Source organism: Gopherus evgoodei, chromosome 4 (genome assembly GCF_007399415.2).
Source record: "Gopherus evgoodei ecotype Sinaloan lineage chromosome 4, rGopEvg1_v1.p, whole genome shotgun sequence".
Lineage (NCBI taxonomy): Eukaryota > Metazoa > Chordata > Testudines > Testudinidae > Gopherus > Gopherus evgoodei.
In genome coordinates this window covers 69465737-69476280 of record NC_044325.1, presented here as the reverse complement: position 1 = coordinate 69476280, position 10544 = coordinate 69465737, and the positions used below count along the sequence as shown (strand labels likewise).

The window sequence follows — 10544 nt, the reverse complement described above, 5'->3', positions numbered from 1 at the left end:
CCCCAGCCAGCTCCAAACTGACACTCCCTCCTCTAGCCTTTGTGTCTCTTCTGGATCTCTTCTGATCTCTTTGTCCCCAGCACCTTCAATTGGCACCTTGCAGGGGAAACTGAGACACCCACACAGTATTCAGAGAAAACATTTAGAACATTCCCACTTTTTCACAAGTGCAACAAAATATAATATTGTATATTGAAGCAGGCAAGTGCTGCTTCTGAGTTTACACTTTTAATTGACCCTTGTAATCTTGTGGTGCCAACTCATTGTAGCTTCATTTTATATCGGCTTACAGGGCAACAGCGGGGGGGAGGGGGGCAGGCACCACCATTTTGGGCACCACCAAAAATTATACAAACTTGCTGCCTATGCTCACCTGTGAGTGTGACTCTTTCCCCTGGCGTGAGGGCTGTCAGGGCTGTGTTGGGTGAGGTGCTGGGGTGGAGGTGAGGCTGGCTGCCTACCTGCTGAGGAATGACAGTGAAAGTGACTCACTTCCTTGCAGGCAGCCAGGATTGGAATGGTCACACATGGCTGGGCTGGGGATAGCCAGATAGCATATGCGAAAAATCAGGACAGGGGGTTGCGGTAGGGTGAGCAGATGGACCACTTTTATAGAGACAGTCCCATATGTTGGGTCTTTTTCTTATATAGGCTCCTATTGCACCCCACCTGCCATCCTGATTTTTCATACTTGCGGTCTGGTCACCCTAGGTGGGGGTAATTGGTGCCTATATAAGACAAAGCCCCAAATATCGAGACTGGCCCTATAAAATCAGGACATCTGGATCTGGTCACCCTAGCTGGGGAGTGCATCTCTCCCCCGGACTGGCAGTGATCCATCTCATCCAGGGGGAGCTGCACAGGACAGGATGAGCTGCTGTGGCTCCATGGGTGCCCCGTCCCTGAGATCAGCTGCTGTGCTAACTTCACCATGGTCCGTTGAGCTGGCGGTGGTGCCCATTGGTGTGTGATCAGACCTGAGGATTTGCTGCTGCTGTTGCCGCTCTGCACCCCAAGATGTGGATTTTGGGGTCCTGCAGTTTTCCACCTCTCCTCTTCTACTGCAGCTGTTGAACCAGCAGGCTCGGGGGGTGAGCCAAGCATGAAAGCAGTACTGTGTTGCCATTTTGATTGTCATTGAGCAAATTTTTTTGCTAAAAATGCTTGCTAAGAATCCTGAATTCAATTTCAATATATATATTTTTTAAAATCAATATCTTAGCCCAAAACAGAAAATTAAGTTGTTGACAATTATTTGTGACAATTTTGGAATGGGGAAGGGAGTGGGCCAGTTTTCATCAGAGAAACAAAAAATGTTGACTGACTTTCCTATAGCCTGTTACTGCTAAATAGAACCCTCCAACAACTGTAATATGCTCATCTCCTTACTAGCGTATAGAGCAGGGGTCGGCAACCTACGGCACATGTGCCAAAGGTGGTACATGAGCTGATTTTTGATGACATGCAGTGGTGGGCTGAATGGCTCAGCCCGCCGCTGCTCTGGGATTCCGGCTGCTGCCCCATTGCCACTCAGGGTCCCAGCTGCCAGCCCCACTCAGCACCCGCTGCTGGCCTGGAGACCCCCAAGGAACCCCAGGCTGGCAGCAGGCTGAGCAGGCCGGCGGCTGAGACCCCAGCTGAGCCACTCAACCCGCTGTCGGCCTGGGGTTCTATTCACTCAGCTGGCAGCAGGCTGAGTGGGACTAAATTCAACGAAATAGGAAAACAAGAGCAACTAATGACAAAGTGCAAGAACCTAGAACAGTGGTCACCAACCTTTTTCGTCTGGCGTGCGCCAGACAAAGGACTGTGGTGGTGGACGAGCATCCACAGAAATGCTGCCTAAATTCGACGGCAAGCAGTGTCATCCAGAGGCATTGGCGCCAAAATGCCACCGAATTTCGGCGACATTTCTGCAGATGCTCGTCCTCCGGCCAGTATGTGGGTGCACTGAGAAGCCCCTGTGGGCGCCATGGCACCCGCGGGCACCACATTGTGGATCCCTGACCTACAGAGCCTCCTGAAGCATGGTGATCATTTTGATTTAAATGGACTTGAACTGTACGAAGAACTGAGTTGTTGCCACATGCAAAATCAGTGATGGACATTGTACAGTTTATTCATACCAGCAAACTTGCCACTCATATTCTACTGACAATTCCTGTAACAGTAGCATCAGGAGAATAGAGTTTCTCAAAACTAAAGCTCATTAAAAACTATCTGCACTCTACAATGAGTCAGGAACCTTGACTGGTCTTGCTATTCTTACAATCGAACAAGACATCACTTTGTCTTTGTCATACGATGACATTATTACTGATTTTACAGCCAAAAAAGCCAGAAAGATTGCTTTTAATTAAAAACTAATCCTTGTTTCAATACCTCTTCATATAAATTTCCAATAAAATGTTGACAAATTTAAAAAAATATATTATTTGCATCATTCTGTCAAATCAGAATTTTTTCTATAGTGTGACTTTTTAGTGTTAGTTCATCAGTATTACAGTGTGCTTAATTAAGTTAAACTGGTTTTAGTAACATGCCTGTGGCAAGTTTTCCAATACTGTAAGCTTATGTTTGTGTTGCTAAGAGCAAGACAGGCACAGGGGCACCAGTTTAATAATCCCGCCTAGGGCACCATAAATCCTAAGGACGGCCCTGGGTGCGATCATACCAATCTAATCGCTGTGTGAGCTCTCTACTAGCTGTTGGGGGCGGGGTGGGGTGGAGTTGCCCTGTGGTTGGGGATGCATGGGGTTTGCCCTGGGGAGGGGGAGGAAGGTGAATTTCAAAGGTGGTTTCCCTATTACTCAAGGATGGGGAGCCCAAGGGTTTTTTTTCTTTTTAAACAAAACATACATTCAGATTGACCCAGCGCGGTGAAAGCCCGTGGCAGCCCCCGAAGGGCCCTGTGCGCGTCCCTAACGCACACTGCTGTTGACTACCTGGTGTAACGCCCCCGCTCTGCCACCTGTGCGCTCCTCCCCGAAATCCGGACTGTAAGGGCCTCTCCGTGGCCAACTCGGCGGGCTGAAGCCCGGGACCCTACGGTCTCATCCCACCTCGGGCGCCCGTTGCGCGGGCTTTTCTCGCCGAAGTGGGGGGTAAACGGTCCCCACGTGCTCCCGGGGTGGTCTGGCGAGCCCCGGAGCTATAGACACACACCCCTGTCCTGCGCAGGTTACAACCACTCCGCTAGGCCCAGCGCTTGGCCGTTGTTATAGTAACTGCAGGAAGTCTGTTCCCCTCCCCCCCTCTCGCGAGAGCTCCTCTGGCAGCGGGCGGAGCAGGCGCCGGGGTGAGCTCATCCCGGGAGCTGGGGAGGGAGCGCAGCGCGGAGGATTCTGCAGCAGCCGCAGCAACTTTGTTGGGTGAGTTCAGTGCGGGAGCTCGGCAGGTAGCGCGGAGCCTGCGGGGGCAGGACACCCTCCTCGTCCCGCAGCCCGTAGCCTGGGGAGGGGGGCCCTGCGTGGAGCTCGTCCTGAGCTGGAGAGGGGCGCCCCTTTCCCCTTCCCGAGCCTGGGGGAGAGTGAATGGAGCTGATCGTGAGCAGACAGACCAGACCAGATCAGACCGGCCGGCCCCCTTCCCAATCGAAATCCGCCTCCTCCGCAGTCTCCAGAGTTCAGTGGTGGGGAGGGTCCTGGAGAGAACTGGCCACTCATGAGGAGAGACCCCTCCTCGCCTCTTAATTTAATCTCTTTATCTCCTTCGCCCATCGCGGGGTCAGTTCGACCCTGACCCCCAAAACTGCCGTGTGTCTGTGGGGAGCCCTCGAGCCTTGCGTGGCACTGATCCCGCGAAGAGCATGCCCTTGCACCCCATCTCTCTGTCTTTTGCTCTCCCCCCAGATTTTTGTGGGGGAGGTGGAGCGCTGATGTATTGATTCTATGTGGGGATAAGGTCGCTGTTTCTCAGCCCTCCCTGCACGGCTTTAACAGCTCCAAGACAACCTGGGGGAAAAGTCCTGGGGCCAGGGGCTCTGACTGGAGCTGATTTCCGATGAGGCATAAGGAGGAGGAAGAAGAAGGGGTTGGACATAAGGATTCCTCACACTCAGTTACCCTGCCCCCAACTTAAGCAAGGGAAGGAGAAGCCGCAATATTAACTTGGCTTTTCTACCCCCCACCTTCTGCTGCTGCTCCTTGGATACCTCCTTTTTCAGCAAAAAAGTGACATGGACTTGTCCGCCCCCCACCCCCATGGTATTTTTCCCCCGTGAACAAAACCGAAGGAGGTTCTGGTGGAAGGAGGAGGTGCAGTAGTGATGGCTTTTGTGTATGTGCGTTTTTTCTCTTTAGGAAGGGGAACGTTGAGTGGGAACGGCTCTGAACGGTTCCAAGGAGGGGAAGAAAGGAAAAGGGGGTAAGTTCTTTAAGTGAACCAAGGCACAGGTTGTTCTGAAATGGCAATAGGCAATGATGTGTTAGGGAATGTACCCATTACTTATAGTGCTGCATACACTATTTAATGAAATCAATAAAACAGATTAAATACCAAAAAAAGAAATCTCTTAAATGAAGTCAGAGAGACACATCCCTTCTTTTGAGGGAGTAGGGGAGGGGAAAATAATCAGATTATAAGGCTGTTTCCACTATAAGGAGTGAGTTATTTGATGCTATAAGTACACAAATAGCATTACTCTTTTTTTTTTTTTGTTTTGTTAAAAGCCAGCTTTGCTTTGTAGTTGTCTTGACACCACAGTAATGATGATGATTAGCTCATTTGAAGGCAGTGCTGATAATCTAAATGTTTATATTGTTGGGAAGGGAATGGAGGAATGAAATGTTTGGAGGTGGTTAATTTCTTTCCTTGAAGTCTGGAGAAGTGAAATACAGGGGATACCTTAAAGTGGATCTCATGGAACAAAGTAGGTGCTGTGTTTGTGTTTGAGGAAAACCAGGTAAAGAGAGAGAAGAGGAGGGGGCAGACTTCATCCTCATTCTTCACTCTTTTCCATTTTATATTTTCAAAACTAGTGACATTGAATTCCTCACTGTATATCTTTTCATGCATAAAGTGTACACATACACTGACCAATCATAAGGTTGATTATGTTCATTTAATGAGGAGTGCACCTATTCATTTCTGATAAAGCTGCAGTACAAAAAGCGAATTGCTCAACTTAAAGGAAAATCTCCTTGTGTAACCTTGACTACTGCGTGTGTGTGACTTTTTACATGGAGAAGATTTTTTTTCTAAAATGTGTGTGTGCATTTCTTCGAGCAGTATTGCTCACAAGATTTCTTTAAAATAGTTTCTGCACTGAATATTTCAGTAATGCTGTTTTTAATAAATCCCTTAATACATGCTGGCCTAAGTGTATCTGTGAGCTGTGTCCTTAGCTGATAATACAATGTAAATTTGTTTTGGGGGGTGGGTGGGAGGGGAAGGTGTCAGATTTCATTAGATTCCAGCTCTATCTGGGTAAACTTAGATTGGTGTTTCCTCTAGAAAGCAATCCTTTCATGATGAAACTCTGACTCAGACCCTTGACCATTGTGAATGCTACATGGGTGTTAAGTGTTAACTTTCTTAAGTGTAAATCCTAGAGCAATTTTCTAAGGAGAAAATAGAATTTTTTTCCATAACATTTGCTTGTAGACAGCATAAGTGTTGATTGAATAACATGTAATTGTCATCTTTTTTGATAGAAATATTGGTTATTATTTTTCTATTTAGAAGGTTTCATTGAGCTCCTTTCCCCCCTCCTTTTGGGGAGGATCAGAAAAGTGGAAATAATGAAGCAAAAGTTTGCATTAGAAGTCTCAAATAAATGGTTTAAAAATTGTATTTCACTGAAAAAGCTTTCATGCCTTAGGCCATCAGATGTCATACCAGTCATTAAGTCAGAAACACAATGTGGGAATTTGAGATTTTTTGCTGGTAATATAAAAAAACACATTGCATTTCCTTTTTTAGTTAGTTTTTTTTAATGGGAGCCTTCATAGAGTTCAGGAAGCAGAAGTGTCAGAATTACATGCTTTGAATTCATTATTCAAATAATGTCTATCTTCATAATGATAGATCATTAGGAACAGAAAAATTTTTAAGTTGCCTGTGTAACTGGCTTACACATGATCAGTTGATTAAGGAAAATGCACTTAGTATGTTGCTCAGCAATGCATTGAGTAGGTGCTACTGCTGTTAATTTGTGTTCAGTTGTTAGTATTACTAGTTGAGATGGAAATACAAGGTTAACAATTATGGTGAAGTGAACCTCTTATATTGCAAAGTGACAAGCAAAATGGGGTGACTAGCTGTGACTTGAATGTAGGAATCTGCACAAAGGTGGGAGTTTGTGACTGCTAGCAGGTGTAGATGTGAGCATCAGAATAAATAAGTCTAAGAGGGAAATAACTGAAATAGAGAATGGAAATGAAATTTTAATTGGGATTTGTGCACTGCTGTATTCTTCATTGGTCTTTACTATTTCTGCCTTAACATGTCCGATCATCACTTCTTTGTTTATGATTTTCTTTTTTTCTGCTCTTTTTTCTGTTTGTCCCTCTTGGTCTAGCAAATGTCTGTATTACTTTCTTCATTTTTGTAGCTGTTGTGTTAAGTCCATTTTGATCATGTGTCTGAAAATCTTACCTCCATTCCCCATGTCTTCAGACTAACCGAGAGGTTTTTCCTTGTCTGTGAACTCTCTTGCCTATGGTATCTCAAGAACTTTGTTTGCATTCTAATGTAACTTCTCTTCTCAGGGCTTGTCTACATCAGAAAGTTGCAGCGCTGGTGAGGGAGTTACAGCGCTGCAACTTTGAGAGTGTCCACATCTGCAGGGCATCACCAGCGCTGCAACTCCCTGTTTGCAGCGCTGGCCGTACTCCCGTTTTGTCTCGGGTGTAGAGGATCCAGCGCTGGTGATCCAGCGCTGGTAATGCAATGTAGACACTCACCAGCGCTTTTCTTGACCTCCGTGGAAGGAGGAAGCCTCTGGTAATCAAGCTGGTTTCCTTTCCCGGTTTGCTCTCTCGGTCCCGGAGCCAGCCAGCAAACCGCAGGGAAGGAGACCTGCTTGCTCGGGGTTCCGGGACCGAGAGAGCAAACCGGGAACGCCGCGGTTTGCTCTCTCGGTCCCGGAGCCAGCCAGCAAACCGCGGGGAAGGAGACCTGCTTGCTCGGGGTTCCGGGACCGAGAGAGCAAACCGGGAAAGGAAACCAGCTTTGCCGCGGTTTGCTCTCTCGGTCCCGGAACCCCGAGCAAGCAGGTCTCCTTCCCCGCGGTTTGCTGGCTGGCTCCGGGACCGAGAGAGCAAACCGCGGCGTTCCCGGTTTGCTCTCTCGGTCCCGGAACCCCGAGCAAGCAGGTCTCCTTCCCCGCGGTTTGCTGGCTGGCTCCGGGACCGAGAGAGCAAACCGCGGCGTTCCCGGTTTGCTCTCTCGGTCCCGGAACCCCGAGCAAGCAGGTCTCCTTCCCCGCGGTTAGCTGGCTGGCTCCGGGACCGAGAGAGCAAACCGCGGCGTTCCCGGTTTGCTCTCTCGGTCCCGGAACCCCGAGCAAGCAGGTCTCCTTCCCCGCGGTTTGCTGGCTGGCTCCGGGACCGAGAGAGCAAACCGCGGCGTTCCCGGTTTGCTCTCTCGGTCCCGGAACCCCGAGCAAGCAGGTCTCCTTCCCTGCGGTTTGCTGGCTGGCTCCGGGACCGAGAGAGCAAACCGCGGCGAAGCTGGTTTCCTTTCCCGGTTTGCTCTCTCGGTCCCGGAACCCCCCTTGAAGCCGCCCAACAGCGCTGCAGTGTGGCCACATCTAACACCACTTGCAGCGCTGGTTGCTGTAAGTGTGGCCACTCTGCAGCGCTGGCCCTATACAGCTGTACTAATACAGCTGTAACAACCAGCGCTGCAAAATTTTAGATGTAGACATGGCCTCAGTCTTACTAATATTTCTCAGCTATATATCTGACACTTGTATTTGCAGAATTGTAGACTCTACTATTACTGAACATATATTTTATCTTACCAAAACAGTTATTTAATTCTGTTTTTGTTCTCCTTTGAGAATTTGATTCAGGAAGATCAGATTCTTGCAAACAGAGGAAAGAAAGCCAAGTGAAAAAAGGACAAGCCACTGAGAAAACTCACAAGTTACTGTAGCATATGTAAGAGTTGAGGCCCATTTCACTCTTTTGTATCCGCTTTCTGTATTATACTATAGTGTATTGATTGTATAGAGGAAAAAAGCACAGTTTTCTCCATATTAATAGTTTAATCCCTTCAATAAGGGGTTTGCTGCTAGCTATTTCAGTTCTTTGTGCTACTGGTTGGAAATCCAGGGTATCCCACCCACTGTGGTGTGGAAACAGTTGCACCATTGCCCTCATCAAAATTTTGATCACACAGATTGGTTGACTTTCTAATGTTATTTCCAGTGCTTTAAAAATATTCTGATTGAACCTGCATGTTGGTTTGTTGGAAACAATATTTTATGTTGGTGTTTGTTTGGCTACATGTTAACATGATTAATTTTTTAAACGTTTGTATGATAATTCCATAATATCTTTGTGTCTTTGCTTTATTTTCTTTGAAATCAGTGTTGAGATTATTCTTCTTTTGTTCACATGTTCAATACCTGAACTTTTTCCAGTGCTCTGCACTGTCTATCAGAAGGCAGGATGGAGGCTTTACTGTTCTGGAATTCCTCTTCCTGAAGAGAGCTTGCCTTGTTATTTCTGTATAGTATCTAGTATGAAAATAGACTTCCACTAATTTCAAGTTACCTGCTATCCAGAAAACTGCCCACATTCATTTCCAGGTTTTGAGAGACTTTGCCTAAAGCTTCTTCGTTAAAAGGTGTACAAACCCCAATCTGTTATTCCTTTAGCACTGGACTATTCTGCATTTAAAACTAATCATACGTTAAATATCCTTTTTGTTAGCAGGAAAAAATACATGTTAGATTGTTCCATGGTCTATGTTTCCAGGGAGATATGACTCACTGGCTTGACTTCAAATAGATCTCTGTAAATGGGAAATTTTAAATAGGTTAATCTTAATATATCAGTGAATTCATTTTAAATTTCTAACGATGGACGTTAAGATGAATTTGTTTAAAGTGGTATCTTATGAGATGTGAAAGGTTGTGGTGGTTCTTGTTTTTATTTAAAATAAAAAACCCCAAACTGTTTGGGCGAGAGCTTGTACACTTTACCTTACACGTGCTAGATGGATGCCTAAATATTGTATCTTGAGGGTGCTGCTAAAAATGGCAATGGGACTATATAACTGTCAGTGAGTTTGAGTAGCAATATTTTAGTGCCTCAGACTGGTTCTAGCTTTTTTAAGCAGTTGCTTTATAAAACTAACATGATGCATAGCAGTTTCAGTTCTACCCATGGGTTCTAGATAGCAGTCTTATACTTTGGTGTCAGTTGGGACAGGGGTTCTCAATCTTTTTCTTTCTGAGGTGCTTTTTCAAGATGCTATAAAAACTCCCATGGCCCATTTGTGCCACAGTAACTGGTTTTCTGCATATAAAAGCCAAGGCTGGCATTAAGGGGTAGCAAGCTGGGCAACGGCCTGGGGCCCTATGCTACAGGGCTCTGCCAAAGCTACATTGCTCAGACTTTGGCTTCAGTCCCAGGCAATGGGGCTTCGGCTTTCTACCCTCGGCCCCGGGGAGTCTAGTGCTGGCTCTGCTTGGTGGCCCCCCTGAAACCTGCTTGCGGTCCCAGACTCCTGGTTGAGAACCACTGAGTTGGGAGACCTATGAGTAGCTGCAGAGACACTGGAGTCCTTTGTGGGCACAGGAAGAGAATCCTGTATTGGCTTACATTTGGAAAGGTATCTACATTAACATAAGGGCTAGATACTCTTTTTTTTTTTTTTCTTTTTAACATGGAAGCTTAAATTCTGCAGAAGTTAATGAGTTTGGCTCTTTTTGTTCAGCTTCCTCTTTTTAATACAAGTAGACAAGTGGGATTTTCAAACTCTGGATTGGGATCTACCATGAGCATGTTTTGATTAGTGTAACTTTAGCTTAGTTGTTCTGAAGATTTTTGTTTTCTTTGTGTGAATGTTCCTAAAGAGAACTTCATTTGAATAGAGCAAATTTAATTAATTAAAAATCTCTGCAATTGGTGATTTTCATAATCACTAATGGATGATACTTCTTACTGCGGTTACAAAGAGATCTGAATATATAAAACCCCTGTAGTTTTCTGTTTGGTTAGATCAAAATTCATCCTTGCTCCTTCTGTTCATAGTACTTTTGAAACTTAAATGCCTGTTTCAGATACTAGAATGATAAGTATCAGCCATAGAGTTGTATGTGGCTGTTTGTTACTGACAGACTTATTATCGTAGTCCTGGAAAATGCAAGATTCTGTAAGACAACTTGTCTGTGTATAAATTATCTGGATTATTTTTGTGTTGAGATATGTTTTGTGTGTGTACTTTCAGAACAGCATCTGATTATTGCATAGAACTGTGAGACAGGAATTCCAAATTGTAATCCCAGCTCTAAGATAGACTCCTTAAGTGGCTTTGGGCACAGAATTATCCGCTCTGTTTTAGTTTTCCCATCTGTAAAATTGGGATAA

General features: G+C 45.8%; 1 protein-coding gene across 7 annotated transcripts in view; it reads left to right on the top strand.

Annotated features, from left to right (window-relative positions):
* The first annotated feature begins 3287 nt into the window (after window positions 1-3287).
* Window positions 3288-10544, top strand: part of SIPA1L1 (signal induced proliferation associated 1 like 1) — a 406115-nt gene continuing 398858 nt past the window's right edge. For 6 of the 7 annotated variants that reach the window (XM_030559663.1, XM_030559661.1, XM_030559662.1 and 3 more), the window contains exons 1-2: window positions 3288-3371; window positions 4302-4365. The gene's annotated coding sequence lies outside the window, so the exon portion shown is untranslated. Of the gene's footprint in view, window positions 3372-3400; window positions 4366-10544 lie in introns of those variants that run through there. The other variant, XM_030559658.1, reaches the window with a different exon arrangement.